Below are 18,926 nucleotides of genomic sequence, written 5' to 3'. Positions count from 1 at the left end.
TATGGTGTTAGCTCTCAATTTACCTACCCTTCTAATGATGCCCTGCATCTCATTTGCAAATTTTCTCTAGGATACCCCTATCTCTCCCTCGCTCTTCAGCCTGTTAATAGCCTCTTTTGTGATAAGTATGAATAGATCATCATGTAGCAAGTTGTTGTGCACCCTCAGCTTTCTCACTAGAAAAATTTTAAGTTCATCCTCCCCCCATTCAGCTATCTTCCAATCCCACATTAGAGGCATATGGTTAGACAACATAGAGAAGGTTTCCACTTTGAGAGAAATTTTGTGGGGCACCCATGAAGCGTGATGACTAAAAAAGACTCTATCTATTCTAGAGGATGACCCCATATATTGGAGACTAAAGTAAGTGTGTCCCACGTGAGAGCCCCAAGGCCCCAGTTTCCATCTATTAGTGAATCCCAGTTTTCCTCTAAGTTTATCCCATTTATTATTCTCTTGTCTCATCATGACTGTGCTTCCCCACATATGCATAGTTGCTTCTCAACCACATTGAAATCCCCTATCAGAATACAAGGGCATTGGATGTCCAACTTATTGATTCACTCCCACATTCCCCCCTAATTTTGTGGTTATAAGCTCATATATGTTGATTAACCATAACTTCTCTTTATGTAACTGGATCTCCACAACTAGAATCCTACCATTGGGATGGTTGGCAATATTAGTAGGCTTTAAGTCTTTCTTAATGATAGATAGAAACCCACTATAGCCTGATTTCACCCCCCCCATACAATACTACCCAATGTCTAAAACATTATTAGATTATGTTCATGGATAACCATTATGAACAGCTTCTAATCATTTCACCATCCCCCAAAAAGTTGCTTTTTTTATCCTTCAAACCTTTAACATTCCAAGTGCATCCTCTGAGCTTGTTTACCTTATTCATTCTAAGGCAGTTAGTAGGAACCATCTCTACCTCTAGCCCATCTTCTCCTCTTGTTTCTGTCCTTAGCTCTCTAGCCCCTATTTAACTCTCCCTCCAAGTAGTATCCACTTGCCAACTGAACATCCCCATGGATGAGGTCTCACTATCATCCCCCAGAGGGCTAAAGGGATTATAATATAAAGGAGGACTGCGCCCTTCCACAAACTTGCCTGCTTCTACCCTTGTGTCAATCTTCCATTCTCTCATAATGGTCCCATGAACTATGTAAACTCTCCATCTCTATGGTTGTAGATGTGTATCCCACATTGTATGAGGATTGGGAGCTAGTTGAGTGCATCACTGGAATTATGAATGTGGTTCATGCACACATTGGTCAGCTACTACAGTATGCGGGGAGGAGCAACAAAAGCCTTGTAGATGCAGCTATCTTTTTCTATGATCATTTCTTCCATCTGCTAAACAAGAAACACAATTGTGGCCGCTTGGAAGACGTAACTTGTCAGCAAGGAGTAAGATCTTCAAGGATGTGCAACTCTCCCTCTATTTTACGAGAGAGCATTCCAACTCGTGTAGTGAGAATTATGGTTTACCTACCAATTAATGTGTTTGTGGAGCTTTTTAGCTTATTCCAAGTGAAGATAGCAAGAACCATGTTCATCTGCAAAGATTTGGATACATTCCTCTTAGGAAGACTTCTTGATGAGGGATGCCAGAGTACAATTTTTTACGATATCCATTGTAACATTGCAGTGGAGACAATAGTTGTTGCAAAGTACATGATTATAACTCAAACTTTTATCTTGTCCTTCTGGTATAGCAGGTCCCGTTACATCAATGGAGAATTGGTGCTAGTGGATCAGGAAGCCGCAAGTGCAATGGACAACAAAGTCAAAGACGTTGAAGTGATTGATAAAGCTTCAACACTGGTGACAATTGTTTCTATATGGGAGAAATACAATCTACAACAACTAAGGGAGGATATTGTCGAAGAATCCTTGCAAGACATGCTGGCACACTTTACTTTCATTTGCAATGGAAGAAAGGTCCTCCTTAGAAGGGAGCGACTAATACAATGTAAAGAATTGGGTAACATAGTCAAGATCATTCCTACTTGACTTTACCCATTTCAATGTACTCTTTTCACATAATTAATCAAGTCCATCTTCTTTAATGACACTCCTACTTGACATTACCCATTTGAATGTACTCTTTTAACATAATTAATCTCAAGCGCCTTTTGTCTAACTTTTATTTTCAAAAAACAAGACATTGTCAATGTATACTATTTTTTAGGACACATTACTTCAATGAGAATAGGATAGTTGAAGACATTACATTACAAAAATGGGATCATCTGGGTTACCTTCGAAAGGAAGGGGTGATATCCATGTTCCAATGGGATTATACATTGCCTTTTTAGGGGTATCATCAATTAATAATGTATTTGTGGAATCATAGGGATGTTGGATATCCTCATAACACTTCATATGCAATAATAACCCAGGTTTGTTGTGGGATGAAAAACACCTAGGTCAAGATAACAGTGCCTTTGGTCATATACAAAATACAATTCCGTCTCCTCAATCTTAGATTCTCTCAAAACTAGCGTGACAAGAAGCCTCAAATTATGAGTCATCATTGAGGACCAGATGGCCAATCTAAAGTGCTTAGTTACAAAGTTAATGAATTGATATAGTTTGGGCCTTAGCATGACATGCATGCCCCCGACTTTGTAATTCCCTACAACACTTGGTCCAAAGCTCTTGGGCTATCGTTTGAGCAGCAGTCCATTCACATCCAAGATGATAAGCCTCCTCAGCATCTGGAACCATTATTAACATGATTCATACTTCTAATCAGTGTTAATATGATTGAAACTTATAATCATTGTTAAGGGACAAGAAGCACTTAATAAAAACAATTGTTAAAATTGAGTTGGTTACATAACATCTGGTACATTAGTCTTGGGATCTTCATCATGCTTGTGATCCTGACTAGCCTTGGGATCCTCATCATGATGCCTTGGGTTCTTCATTGTTCACCTCCTCATCTATACTTGGCTCTGTCTCTTCAGTTTGCTTTGCCTCTGTCTTCTCTTCAGGATTTGGCTCTGTAGTCTTGGGTTCTTCATTGTTCACCTCCTCATCAGGCCTTGGCTCTGTCTCTTCAATTTTCTTTGCCTCTATCTTCTCTTCAGTCTTTGGCTCTGCCTCTTTAGCTTGCTTTGCGTCATCAGCCTTGGGTTCTTCATTGTTCACCTTGTCATCGAGCCTTCACTCTGTCTTATCTTCAAGCTTTGGCTCTGTCTTTCCTTCAGCATGTGCCTCTATGTGCTCAGAAGGCTTTGGCTCCCCCCTTCATCCCTGAAGAAGCATCTCAGTAATTGCAGCATTGTGGGAGTTCGGCTGGTTGTTATCAGTCATCTCCGTAGCATTCTTTAGTATTAAACGTACCATAGTCACTCTATAGCGCTCCACATAGTTGCTATCATAGTTTTGTGTAACGTAGTCTGGAGCACACAAAATTCACAATGTCAAACTAATCTAGCTAAATCAATGTCCACCCGATGATTCATCCATTTACCTTGGACACGAAGGGATTCATGAAGAAGAGACTCTGGAGAATATATTATGCATAGATCATCACTCTCCAACGACAAGAGTGTGAGTCTCCTTGCTTGGGCACTTGAACCTGCTTGATCTCTGACTTGTACAATTCATAGTCTCCATATTGGGCACCAAGAATAGCAAGAAGCCTTTTTATACACCTGCAAAACAAATAAGCTTTCACAATAAGATACACTACCAACTTCAAGCACTCTAAGATACTAGAGGAAGGTGCTTTGGATGTTTACTTACAGTCTCAACTGAGGATGTGAACTTGGTATTGAATTAAGGGTCCACACAATTCTCTTATCCAATTCTATGCATGCAAGGCTCCAATGGTTCCTACAAAAGCAGAAATTTCTATAACTAAGGCATCCCCTATCTATCAGATGCAAATGACTAACAAGATAGAGAAGTAACATAACCTGACTCATATGGAAGAATTACTATTGTAACCTCGAGAATGTTCAAATACGAGAACCACTTTTGTATCTGTTATTGGGAAGTGCTCTTTTTTCTTTAGCAATGGTGCCAGCTGTGAGTTCAGATAATAAACACCTCAGAATGGATCTCTCGACGAAGCTGGCACTTTATTAAACTGTAAAAACAAGGGTATCTCATTGAGGAAAAGGAAAAACCTAAGTAACAAAGGACCATATCATTAGTAAAGGCATTTCACATACTTACTTTAGGCACACATATAGGATTGTGTCTGAGACCTATGCTATCCTATCCATGAGAGTCTTGAGATCCATCGGGTCAAGGGAGAGTTGTCTCTCACCATCTTCCATTGCCACAAATACAAACACACCCCTCTTAAAGCTCCTTAGCATCTCCTGGTTGGCTACTTCCAACTCTTCTGTTTCTTTGATTGTATTGTTCGTGCAGATTTGTTAGGGGTCTATTCACTTGTTGCTCCTTTTCTCTTCTGATCGTGTTCTCTTCCTCCCATCTGGCCTCCTGTTCTGCCCTTTCTCTCATGTTAACATCATGTGTAATCTCTACAATTTTTATTTTATCCCTTAGAGCTCTTGCTAGTGGAATCATCAGGATATCTCTCATCTTTGGATCTATAAACTCTACACGGTGAAGAAGCTTTTCATATATCCATCTAAACCTCTTCAGTGTGTCGCTGTCCTTGGGCATTATTGTCATCCTATGTGCGTGGGAACACACAACACATAGGTCATTGAAGTACTCTAGGAGAAAATCTTTAGTAGCCTCCTGTAGACAGAGCAAAGCGGTCCTCTTCCACCTTAGAGTTAGGTTCCATTGCTCACAAATGGACCTGCATAGCCTCTGAAAAGGGAGCTTTGGAACACACAACTCTACACACTTCTGAGCTTTCCTGATTTTCATCAGAATGTAGAAGTTTTGGGAAAACCTTCTTGTTCTGGCTTGTTTCAGAATGTGGATAGGCTTTCCCTTTCTTGGCTTCTTCTGAGACGCAACCTTTTCTATGCTAATCTAGGCCCCTTACCTTGTCTCCTTGCAGTAGCTTTTGTCCTCGCCATGAGCTATGAATAAGCTTGGAAAAAAGAGCCAAAACTCTCTCTCTCTCTCTCTCTCTCTCTCTCTCTCTCTCTCTCTCTCTCTCTCTCTCTCTCCTCTCAATGTGTGCCTCTTGGCGCGCAATATTTATTCCATTTAGCATGCATTTACATTATCGCGCAAACCGCACACACATACTACCCCTCTCTCTCTCTCTCTCTCTCTCTCTCTCTCTCTCTCTCTCTCTTTGTCGATGTCCTATGCGTGCGTGTGTGTGTGTACGTGTGTATGTCTATTTGGAAGCTACCGGCATGCATTGGAAGAACCCGGCATGCGTTGGAAGCTACCGACATGCATTGGAAGAATCGGACATGCCTAGGTAACTATCGACATGCCTAGGTAACTATCGACATGCCTAGGTAGCTACCGGCAGGCCTTGGTAGCACCTGGCATGCATTGGAAGCTATCGGCATGCCTAGGTAGCACCAGGCATGCATTGGAAGCTAGCAATAGGCTGTAGAGTGGTTCTCTCTACCGTGCAATATAGTGCTCATAGAGTACTACCGATCAACAAATGTGTTAAGAAACACAATGTCAATCCGAGGACTCGACCCGATTAGTGCATGAAGGCTTGTCCCATGAGGGAGAGCTCACATACACACCACTTGACGATTCAACCATTCAACACCTCAATCAATCTCTCAATCCCTTAAATCCACTACACTAATCAAGAGAACAAGCAATGTATGGCAATCTCTTAATCCCATTCAAACATTGATTAAATCTTAGCTTTCCCTAATGCCTGCAAACTCATAAGCGTGCATCTACTAACCCACAAGCTTAAGCAAGCATAGAATGTAACATTCACAAACCCACAAGCTCATAGAGAGAGTCTATCCATGAATAACTCATTGCCAATGAAGTGGGCAAGAGCTTGCATCAATGTAGACTACACACACACACACTACAAGCATGCAGCATACACAAGAGAAAGAAAGAAGCATTCAACTAATCATAGATTAATCTACTTCAATGATGCTAAAACAGATTAAGAGAAAGAAGTGGAGCTATACTCATTCGAGCTTGATGCTCATTAGAGTACAATAGAGAGAGTTAGAGAGTTGCCATAGCTAGAGAGCTCAAGAGCTTCACTCAAGAGCTTTACTCAATAGCTTATGAGAATGGCCAAAAACGTCCACTTTCTTTAGCTAACATCTCTTTTGTAGAGATGTCACTAACCCTAACCGTAGCCTCTTTCACACATGGGCAGACAACCCCATAAGTGAGCCTTGCTTAATATACTTAGAACTCTCATTTAGAACCCACATTGGCCTAAAACGATTTACATTGCACTTCGGCACAAAAATATGAAAAAATTATGTGCGTCTTTATGTTCCCATGGCTACAATCTCGCTCTCTTGCATTAATTGCTTCCGGCCTCCTTCCATAATCCGTGTTCTCGTGAGAGTTCCTGTGGAACATTCCCCCCTTCCTAAATCGCGCACGTCCTCGGGCGCGATAAAAGCAAAAGCTACAAAAAACAATGGAAGACAAGTAAAGCCTTTTATTTAAAAAAAAACCAGCAAAATGACAATCTCACACGTGAGCATGCAAGTGAAAGGCCGATTAAAGTTTTAAAGAGTGCTAAAAGAAGTGAGTAAAGACTAGTCAAAGTGAGACTAAGTGGTAGATAGTGCTATGCAAAAACAAGTGTGCTTGTATACCACAGGTTATGACCACAGTCTCAATGTCCTACAAGTGTTTAAGTTATTCTTAAGTGGCAACCCTACTCCTAAATATGAGCAATGGTGATTGGACCTTTCTTTCTTTCTTTCTTTTCTTCTCTTTTTTTTTTTTCTTTGTGTGTGTGTGTGTGTGTGTGTAAAAGATGATAAAGAGGAAGGTTCCATCCCAATGAGACCCAAGCAATGGCCAAGAGACCTCCGCCAAGAGAATCTAAAGGCCACTAAGTATCTCAAGGGCAACAGACCCTTTTCTTTCTTTTTGACATAAGAAGTACCCCATGAAGATGAGGGCATCGGTCTCGAGGGCCCATAATGTACCCCAGAGTCCTACCAGCATCTATCAAGGCGATAGAGTCCTTGAAGGTCTTCTTCTTAATCTTTTAGATGTCAGTGTTCACCCCATGGAAACCAAGGCATCGGTCCCAAGGTGCTACGACAATCCAAGCTCCTACCAAGAATTCCACATGGCTGTAGACATGTCATGTCTTGATTCACTTGTATATATTTTTTAGGGCATGATTTTCGTAAATTTTTTATTAATCGTAGCACCTAGTCCATACCTAAGAGGTAGCTACCACTAGGGATAACTAATATACTTCGAGAGCATAAGAACTTGGCATACTCCGTTGGCATATATCTTACACCGTCTTCAAATAGAAATACCTTCTACTAAGTCCTCTAAGAATCTAGAAATCACTCACCACATGGTGACAACTAATTTAAAACTTAAACCAGCCAACGGTGTGTGAACATGCAAACAATATATGCAAAAGTGAAAAGCACATAAAGAATAAAAGATTATGATTTGAATACACCTGTTGTAGTGCTCGTTGATGTTGTGCGTTTGCATTGATGCATTGCTGATGTTGTGCAGATTGCTTCTCTTTGCTCTTTGTAGGCATTGCATGTCTCCCCCGTTCCTAATTTATGTGCACGGTAGGTGGATTATTGGGGCGTGTTTGTATGCTCTTGTTTAGTTGAGATCTCTACACCTAGAATGAGTTTAAAAAGGAGCAGCACTATAACCCCCGCGATGTTCAGGTTGAGTACTATCAGGGTCAATGCATGGTGGACATGTATCTCGCCAAGTATCCATCAGGAGGTATCTGGGCATAGAACAATGAAATTTAGAAACTTTAAACTTTATACACTCATATCCATCATTACAATCCCTATCAAAAATAATGTAGATAAGATCATCTCAAAAAGAAAATCCTGTAAAGGCATAAGGAACCACATTAGTAAAAGTGAGACTATTCAAACACTGATCTACCAAAGAGCTTCAATTGTAGTGTTAATGCCTTACCTTTGGTTTTGGGTATGTCCTTCTTAAGACGTGGGAAGGTTAGCAATTGTCGAGGAATTTGAGCAAGATAAGAGGATTTAGGCAGTGAAGTGCTAGAATCTATGCTCAAAGGAGACTCATGTAAAGTTGGATTTGTCTTAGGTACACAAGTTGATGGTGGAATTATGTAACAAGGAGAAATTGGGACAACTGGTGATTCAATACATGTTTGGAGAAGGTCAACACAAGTAGTTTTGTAGGTGCTATTACAACCACCTATCCTATCTTGAAGAGGTTGTGTTGATTTCCTTTGCACCCACTGATATGAAAAACCAAGAGTGGCTTTTGGAATCTTATTGATACACTCTTTTGCCTCTAGCAAACCATGGCATTTGGGAAGCCAAAGTGCTGTTACACCCTCATAATAGCCTTGTGCTTTAAGAACATGCTTTGGGACCCAATGAGTAACAATCTGAGGTTTAGGCTTGGAAAAGATATGCTTTTTAGGAGGTTTAGCAGCTAGGCTAGATGGTACAAGTTTGTACGCATCTTTGGGTAGCCAAATTGACAATTCCTTCTTGCCTGGCCTTCTTTGAGCAGTGACTAGAGTAGTTGGAACATGCCAGCCACCCATGGCCCTCATTTGAGGACTCATCGATTATCCACATCATTTGTCTTGGAGCTTGAAGAGCAAATGTTGAAAGTGGGTTGTGTAAGGTAGAACTACCACCCTTTTGACATGATAAAACTCGTGGAGCAGCAGATCCCAAGATGCAATCAAAATCAATTTTCAATTTGTATTGTCTATTCTTCCAATCTAATGAACAATTGGTAGCACTTAACCACGATCGACCAAGAACAGCCTCTACCACACTGCCTTGGACTTACTAGCCATATAAAAGGGAACTGACATCTGGTGATCCTGAATGGATATCATAATGACACATTTTCCCTCTATAGGGTTATCTTCACCTGAGAAGCCTCATAAGTCAATAGGAATGTGCACAAGTGTTGGTTGTCCCAAGGCTACCCATGTGTCAAATGAGAGAACATTATAATCTGCACCAGAGTCAATTAAGGCAGAGACAAAGTAGGTAGTCTCATGAGAGAACATTATAATCTGCACCAGAGTCAATTAAGGCAGAGACAAAGTAGGTAGTCTCATGAAGATGAAGACACAACGTGAATATTGAAAGGATCGACATATTATTCATCAGTAGCCAGCCAACTGTAAGGTCAACACAGAAGCCTTGCGACGCTCCTTGGCTTTTGCAACTCTAGATTTAGCTTCTTCTTAAGCCTGACGTTTAAGTAGGTCATGTGCTTCTTTCCATGTGTGGGCAACATGCATTTGTTGAAGCATGACTTCAGTTAATGGTTCATTGTATTTCTTGAGACGACTTCCATTAATGAAGTTAGGCATTTGCTCACCTTCTAGTGTCTCTAAATGCACTGCACCACTTGCAGTAAGCTCATTAATCACAAACAGTCCTAGGCCACGTTTCTTGAGCTCTCTTATGCTTCTTAAGTGTGTACAAGAGCACAAGGTCCCCTTTTTTTGAATCGGCCAGTTGTTACATTTCTATCATACCATTGCTTTTGTCTCCTCTTCTCGGCATACATCCCCATTACCGCCAAAATAAGCAGGTCTCATCCAGATTTTCCAATTCATCAATGCATTGAGAAAGCTCATGACCAGTCCAGTCCAATTGTTTAGCAACTCGTAGAGTAGGTACAAGAAATTCAATGGGAAGAATTGCATCTAGCCCAAAAGCAAGCTCAAATGGGGTTGTGCCCACAGATGTTTTGTAGGCTGTTCTATATGACCAAAGAACTGAGTGCAACTTTTGCTCCCAATCAGTCCTATGTCCCTCAACAATCTTTGTGAGTGCTGTGCAGAGAATCTTGTTAGTACTCTCAGCTTGACCATTGGTCTGGGGATGATATGGTGCAAAACGCTTGTGAATTACCAAAAATTCTTGAAGTAAAAACTCTATGACCTCATTCACAAAGTGCACACCTTGATCACTAACGATTTCAATAGGTAAGCCATAGCGTGTAAACACGTACTCATACAAGAACTTGGTTGTGGTTCTGGCATCATTTTTGACTGTAGCCTTTGCTTCTACCCATTTGATCAAATAGTCAGTTGCGACTATAATATATTCGGCATGCGTGTGACGAATTGGAGGTTTAATGGGATCGACAAAATCAATACCCCATTTATTGAGATTGTGAGTGACCAAGGTGTGCATTTTATCAATGAATTCATTACCTTTCTTTTGGAAGACTTTATGGTCATCCATAAGAGATCAGCGCCTTATCACCCGCAAGCAAATGGTCAAGCTGAGAGCACAAACAAGACTCTTTGCACTGCGCTTACAAAGATTGTTGAGGGACATAGAACAGATTGGGAACAGAAACTTCACTCAGTTCTATGGGCTTACCGAATTACTTACAAAACGTCCATAGGCACAACACCTTTCAATCTAGTTTTTGGATTGGACGCTATCCTTCCGATAGAATTTATTGTACCTACACTTTGAGTTGCAAAACAACTTGAGTGGACGGATCATGAATTCTCTACACGGATCGATGAATTGGAGAGGCTAGATGAAGACAGGCTATTGGCAGTCATTGGCATGTATGCTGAAAAACGACGCCAAAAGCATTGGCATGATACGCATGTGAAGAAAGGTCGCTTCAGGAGAGGTGATCTAGTGTTGCTTTACACATTGAAGAAACAAAAACGCAAGCTGAAAATGTGAGGACTTGGTCCATTTGTGATCAACAAGCTTGGTGCAGTAAGGTTAGAAACCTTAGATGGAGAGCCAATGACTAACTTCAACAATGGTAGCCGCTTGAAGCGCTATGAAGAACCTCTGACAGATGATATGCTGATACGCATACATGCTAGTCAAACACGTAAAAAAGCTCAAGCTTTGTTACAAAGTCAAGCAAAAGAAGAAGCTAAGGCTAGAGTAGCACTAGCACGAGAGCGCCGCAAGGCAACTATCATGGCCATCCACTTGAATGATGATGAAGACTTTGTAGATACCTTTCATATTGAAGTAAGGATCCCTACTCAAAGAGCAATCTTTGCAGCGTCTGCACTTATAGATTCGGGAGCTGACTGTAATGTTTTGTCTTATGAAGCGTGGACATCATTAGGCCAACCTTTGCTCACCAATGCATCATTGAACTTCCAGAGTTTCTCTAGTGATGAAACCCCAGCCCTAGGCAAGTGCTGTATTAATATGTCCATTTAGGATCAATCTATGCACGTGACTTTTTATGTTGCTAAACAACAGCCAAGCAGTGGTGGATGTTGTTCTAGGCAGATCATGGATTAGAACCACCAGATGCAGTATGGATTGGAACTCATGACAATACACCTTGTTGGTAAATTCTACTCACCTTACAGGATCAAGTGCTTCGGCACTCCCATCTTTTCAAAAGGTGGAAACCATCACTACTGTGATAGAGACAACCTCAAAAGATCCAATGATTTGGGTGAATAATGACAATGACAATACTCAAGGATGGCATGTGCCAACATCTCTCTTATATGCACAAGGCTACGGAAGGGGGGAAGCACTTAGAATTCAAATCTGGTTACCTAAAGCAGCTCGCAAGCCAAGACCCAATGCTGCCAAGGAACATCCAAAGAATACAAAGCTAAAGAGGAGGTTCACCAGAGCCAACAGTTTCACCTCCAACAAGACCACTCAACAACGGTGGATCCCAAAGAAGGTTCTGCAAGCACAAGGCTACTACGAGGGTGCTACTACCTTGTGGCTACCAAAAAAGAATGCAAGGACTACTGTAGCAAAACATAATTATGTTCTTGAATCTACTCAAGAACAAAAGCAGTCAATACCACCTCACTTACAGAAACCAAATCAATACTGGAAACCACGCCTTACCAAGCCTGAAAGAGTCCAGGTGGAAACACAAGCTAACGCGTCAATCGGACATCATCAGAAGGTCTCGAACAGGAAGGGATACTCCAAACTGACATGGGAAGAAAAAGGCAAGTGGGTACCTTTACTCACTTCTATCTCAGAGGCAACACATCAGAAGGAGGATATTGCAACCGAATCAAGTTCAAAGTCTATTCCTCAAAACACAAGCAATGTCAAAGTTTGTCTTACAAAGCCGACAACTTTCAATTAGGCTCCTACACAAGTAGACTCCCTGACTATCAAGGAAAGAGCGTTCTTCCTACAACTCCAACTATTTGGAATGTTGTCGGTATTCTACTCTTTCCCTAATCAAATTACATTACCAGCCATAAGTCTACAGGCATAGGTGTTAGAGTTGGGCACTCTGGAGACCCAAGAAAATTTTGGAAGCCCAATGGGATGGCAAGAACATAGCTGCCATATGGTTGCCAAAGCTCAGAAGTGTTCAAACATCTCCATTCACACCTCCTCCTATTTGTCCCAATGCATTTCCTATGCCCATCGCTAAAATCTCACCTCCGACTAAACTTCAATCTCTTGCACGTACTCTGAAATGGGTACCAAAAAGAGTCCAACAAAAAGGAACCTGTGCCATAGGTCAACACCCCACAAACAATTTGCATAATGTTACATCCAAAAGCAAACTCAGGTATTGGGGAATGCTTCCCATATATGTTGGCAGTGTCACACATACTTCCGTCGCTATGGCACTGGTATGATGCAGCAGATCATGGGGGTTCACACCTCAACGACATAATCTCTGGGCAATTATGATGCCGCAACGTGGACCCAACCAACAAAGACTCCCGGAAGAGGAAAGAGCTCAAACATGGCGTAAAGACACCCTTCGTTTGCTAACCCCTCCCATTTTGCAGGTTATTCTTCCCCATGAATCTACATGTCAGTTTTGGCTCAATGTGAGTGAGTCTTTAGAATGGTTTCAAAACCATAGGTGCCTCTTTAGCCTTCCTACTGTGCCCATACCATATGTTAGTGACGATGCACTTCTTCCCTTGCCATCTACTCCATGGGTAGGATTATATTCTAGGTTATCTTTACATCCTGGAGCTATTGATGTCCACCCACCTGAGAATGCAGACATACATCCACCCCCAGTGCAAGACTAGCACTTGTACTCTCTTAATAAGAACTAGAAGCCAGGGCACTTTTTCCCATTGGGTTTTTTCCCTCAGCCAAATCCGGTGTTTAGCACCAATGTTTCTTATTTTTTGTCTTTTTAATTTTCTTTCTCTTTAGTTTGTTTTGTTGGAATAAAACAGATACAAGCACCAAACTACATCTTCCGCTTCAGTACCGCCAACAACTGGCACTCATACAATCAAGTGCAAACAATTCTTCACCAAACGAGCGCTTTAACAGAAACAGGTGAACTCATGCCAATCTCTAATATTTTCTGTATTTTTCTTGTTGCTTGATTGTTTATAAATTTCACTTTACTAAGCATGGCAATATGCATCTCCTTTGGTCTAGAGTAGGGATAGCATTCTAGTGGCTTTAGACTTGATAGTGTAAGTTTGACTGTAATTGTTTTTACTCGTTTAGCAATACAAAGTAATTAGTGTTTTGTGCTAAAGGTAGAGTTCCAGACCTAGGACAACGAGACTAAATTAATCAGTGGACCATCAGTGGATACTAGGACATTGCGTAGGGACAATCTAATAAACCTTCCATAACAAAAATTGGCATAACAAAAAGAAAAGAAAAGTGTATATGTTTGTGGCCTATTGCCTTGTTATTCATGGTAGGCGAGGGAGGTCTATACCTTTCCCAGACTAATGCCTTGTGTAGCAAGGAATAGCCATACCGCGGGTGCGCAAACATGCTCTCCTCTTTTTATTTTTTTTTAAGGACAGAAAGGCACCAAGAGAAATGCTTGTCTAATCCAGGATGGTCGCCGTTATGCTTAAAATATTAAACCAAAACACTAAGCAATATCAAGAGTCTGCTACATAATTATGTTAGATTTATTAGTATTGAACCGACATCTTTGACTTAGCATAGGCTCAGTATACTACTTGATAGTCCCTCAATTAACTGTTGTCTTTTGCCTTCTAGGAAAAGAATAATACATTTGGCATAAAACATTCTTTACTTTAGTTAGCTGCAGGTAGTAATTATTAAGGCTTGAACTAACTATTCAATCTCTACACTGCTTCAATGTTTCCTTCCTCTAGCTAATTGGACGTTTATTGCCATGTCTTATTCAGTAAAATTGCTTGTTTTGTTATTATCTGTCAGTACTTTTGCTTTCAAAAAAAAAAAAAAGAGAGAGAGAGAACACACAAACCACCTATCATTTTGCTTGCAGGTACACACTGGAGATTCTACTCTTCCTTGGCATCTACGCGCTCGAGGACGTGCGCAAAATAGGAAGGGGGGAATGTTGTGTGACGAGTGGTGATCAAGGCAAGGATGCAACACAAAGATGGAAGCAGGAAAACAAGAGACTTGACATTCTTATTTAGGGCTCTTGTAGAGAGTTCCAAGTTGTAGGTGAGTGTGGGAGTGGGCTTGAGAATAATCCCACATGGGAAGTTTTGGGAGATTTAGGAGTTTTAGTATAAATAGCGGCTCATTTGAGAGCTCACACACACATTGGGATGAACTCATGCTTGAGCTCTCTTGAGACTAGCTCTCCCTCTTGTTCATAGAGGTGCAAGCTCTTCTCTCTCCCCATCTACACTATTGTATGAGAAATGCTCTTCTAATTCAATGCAATGAGATGATGTTTTTCTCTCTTCTCATCTCTATTCTCTAGTGTGCATGCTTCTTTGTTGATGCTTGTGGATTCTCTATTAGGCTTTGTGTGGTAGTGGACTTCTCCATAGCTTGTAGCTTATCCATGGGCAAGGCATTGCTTGAGTAGTGAATGAGAATGCATGTTTATTTCAAGTTCCATTAAGCTTCAAGGTTTGTGTGCATGCTAGGGAAGTAAGTGCTTGAGAATGAAGTGTGCTTTGAGCTTGTGTGCTTATGAGTGAGCTTGTGTGTGCATTAGGTTATCTTTCTTCTTGTATTGGATGCATGAATGAGTGGGATGATGAGTGAATGAGCTATGGCAAGATTGAGCTTGTGTGTGTAAAGTCTATGTCAAGGTAGTGGTGTTCATAGCATTCTCTCCCCGAAAGGGATAAGCTTCCATGCACCTAACCGGGTTGAATCCCTTAGTGATGAAAGGAGTGTTTATCATTCCATTGGTGAGCTAGGAGTGTAGTCTACTTACCTATATTACATACGTAGGGAGACGACCATCTTTCCAGTGTTCTATATGATCATCACGCTCTTGTGAGTGAACACATAAATCATCCATGAAGATCTCAAGAAATAGCCTAAGGTACTCCTTGAATACATGACTCATTAACCGCTGAAAGGTTGTAGGTGCATTTGTTAGACCAAATGGCATAACATGATAGGCAAAGATGCCATCTTCAGCAAAGGCTGTCTTGTGTTGATCCTTTGGATCAATTGACACTTGATTGTAACCGGAGAATCCATCCAAGAAACTATATGCCTTTTTCCCTGCAACTCGTTCCAAAACATGATCCGTAATTGGAAGTGGGTAATGATCACGTACTGTAGCTGCATTTACCTTCTTGAGGTTTACACATACTCGAAGTTTTCCATTTTTCTTGGGCACCACTACAATAGGGGAGACCCATTCAGTGTGTTCAATCTCATAGATAAATTTTTCCTCTAAGATCTTGTCTATTTCTTCTTTTATCTTTCGTGCAAAATTCTCATTGTAAGTATAAGGACGTTGCTTGGAAGGCTTTGCATCCTCTCGCAATGGAATTATATGCTGACATATGCTTGGATCAACTCCTTTGAGGTCTTTATAACTCCAAGCAAAAACATCGCGATACTCCTTTATTGTTTGAATTAATAACTTCTCCTCATCTAAGGACAAGTCTGTGGCAATCCACACATAGCAAGGCTCTTCTCGTGGCTTAGCGATATCAATTTTTTTGCATCTTCTGGACCATCATATGAAACCCCTGGCATGCTTGGCTTTTGTCGCATGGGCTGTTGAAGAACAATCTTCTGATCTTGAAGAGTGTACTGTGTGAAGTTGGGGGGAACATTGAGACCTTGTTCTTGTCCACTTGAGTCATCACTAATTGAAGACCATGCAGTTTTGAGCTCTCTTTTGCAATCTTGCATCAGAGTTTTTTGTTCAACCGTTATCTTTGCACTTCCGACGCTCTCTTTTGAATCAGTTTGAGACTTGAGTTTTGGTTTTGGTTTCTTGGTTTTTTTGCGATTTTTTCTAACAGTTTTTAGCTTTTCTCCTGGTTGGAATCCATCTGATCGTTTTACTTGGTCTTTGATACTATCTTATGCTTGGACATAGTATAGATATCCATTCTTTCCTGAGAAGTGAGGTGGTGGTCGAGAGTGTTCATTCTTAAACTCCTCGTCTTCTTTTTGTATTCTCTCACATCGTTCCCTCTCATCTTGTTTACGGATTCTCTTATGGCTCTTACAGCATTTACGTTTAGGTCGGCTTCGAGGGATCTCTACTTGAACCTCCCTTCCTCTCAAGAGTAGGCATGCCTTTCCTAACTCTTCCTCGGGGACTATCACATCATCATCCAAATCAGAGTCCCATCCATCTTCCTTATCAGCATCATTAGCAGATTCGAGTGTTAAATCCTCCACTCAGACTTCCTCTACATGCAGTGCTGTTGTGGATGCATCCCCATAGTACAAATCATCTAGAAGGTCACGTGGTTGTACCATTCGTATAGGAATAATGTCATATCCATCTGAGTCACAAAATTGAATTAGCTTAGGTAAAGCACATGTTGATAATGTTGCAAGGACATGACTCCATTCTAGGGGATCAATTAAGTGCTCAGGGAAGGGTTGTGGAATGTATGCCTCATCTGATACACTTCGATTACTCTGAGTGTTGAAATCCTTACATGAGGCTCCACACATCCACAGATCTTCTTGCCCATCTGACAATGTAACTCTTGAGCCCTCAGATGAAGCAGAGTCAAACTCATCTATTGGAGACCTTGTTACATCACGATATGAGTGATTCTTTAGGTTGACCCTTGTGATGACAGAATCATGTCGGAGGTACAAATAATTGTATCCCCAATCTTGAATCATTTGAAATTGTCGCATGAATGGTCTACCCAATATCACTTCATAGTTTGGATGTTTTCCAAAATCCACTACTGCAAATGTGTGCTCATATTCAATCCCACATGTGGTGACCAATATGTTCTCTAGCAGCCCAATGGGATGTTCTAAGCTTCCATCTACTAGCTGCAACAAGCGCATCCTGGTACTCCTAATAGCTGGTTTGCCCCACTTTTCTCAAATGGACCTTGTCGCAATGCCCACTCCTACACCACTGTCAAGTATTGCAGTTGAAGCTACTTTTCGCACTTCTAATGGGAGAGTAGCATTTCCCTGATCGTCCTCACAAAATTTTCCTACTTTGTTGGATAGGAATTGGCATAACATGCTTTGTCTCAGGGTGTATAGTACAATGATGGTGACTCTTTTGTAGCAATACCTGCTCTGACAAACATGTGGCAATATCATTCCACAACTCTGGTCGAAGCTTTATCAAATCAAGCAAAGGTAAGGTATAAGCCACTGTTGCTGACAAAATAGCTTGCACGATACCCATATCCATCTCCTTTGTCAACCTTCTATGCATGGAGGGTATCCTCAAGGTTTGAGAATAGTTCTCATATTCTCCCAAATAAGATGGTAAGGTTTTCATTGTATGCTTACTTCTAGGAGAAACAATTGTTTGAACTTCCTCCTGGATGCTTGGGCATCTAAAGTTGTTTTCTGTGCCCCTGGTAAAATCCACTTCAGAGAATGGAGGTGAAATAATAGAGGACATATTCTCATTAACTTTCTCATGAATTGCTGCCCACATCTCATTTGCCATGTCCTCGTTAAGCATCATAACTTCATCATTGCATGGGAAGGCAAGACTAAGTGGCGGCAGAATGCCTTCTTTCAATGGGGTGTCAATTGGTGCAGACTTCTCGCTATGAGCTTGTGAGATCAGCTCATTTTCATTTCCCAACTTGATGACACTTCTGGTATGGTTTCTAATAATGTTCGCTTAAGAGAGATTGGGCCCCGAGGGATAGGTGGAGGTGGGCCCTCAAGTATTGATTGAGCTTCCCTAATGAGTTGCTGATGTACAGCTAGATTGATCTTCTCCCCTCACGAGGGTTTGGGTATTCTTGAAGCTTATTGGGTAGCTAAGATAAAGCTGCAATGCGACTTCTATGAGCATCAATGATGGCATCTAGAGTCTCGTTCACCTTATCCACAAAAATAGAACCCCCAGAACTATCCTCGGTTGTACTAGCCTCATCTTGTTTAGCACTAGGCCCAGGTTGAGGTTGATGCTCCTCATGCACTTCTTGGGATGTAAAAGCTTGATCCTTCATGTTTTGTTTAGAGACTTCTTGAGAGCTAGTGGATGCACTCTTAGTTTGCTTGTTGCGGTTCTTTTTCCTCCTAGTGGTCCTTTTTCTATTGGAATGTGGGGTCTTGTCACTAGATTTGCCTTTGCATCCCTAGTTCGAGGTGTCTCATCAGTCTTCATTTCGGCATTTCGTGTCTGTGATCTAGTCATGACTCTAAGTGGCACGACATCCTCATTCTCTAATGAAGGTGGCAATGGAAATGCCTCTACAAAGTTGAGTGAGACCTTTGGTTGAGAGGTGCCTTCCTCATGTGGTTTCAGCAAACAATCCTTTGGAAAGTGTTCTACACAACACCCTAGACAATATCTTTCAATTGGTGGAAACTGTGGTACTGTTGTATTGGATCGAGCTACTTGCCTTGGATGATGTGGACAATCACGAGCCCAATGGGGTTCTCCGCACTCATAACAGGAGCCCATTAGTTTGGCTTCTA

Source organism: Cibotium barometz, chromosome 46 (genome assembly GCF_041138505.1).
Source record: "Cibotium barometz isolate CiBa-2024 chromosome 46, ASM4113850v1, whole genome shotgun sequence".
NCBI classification, from domain to species: domain Eukaryota; kingdom Viridiplantae; phylum Streptophyta; class Polypodiopsida; order Cyatheales; family Cibotiaceae; genus Cibotium; species Cibotium barometz.
This window is presented reverse-complemented; position numbering follows the sequence as displayed.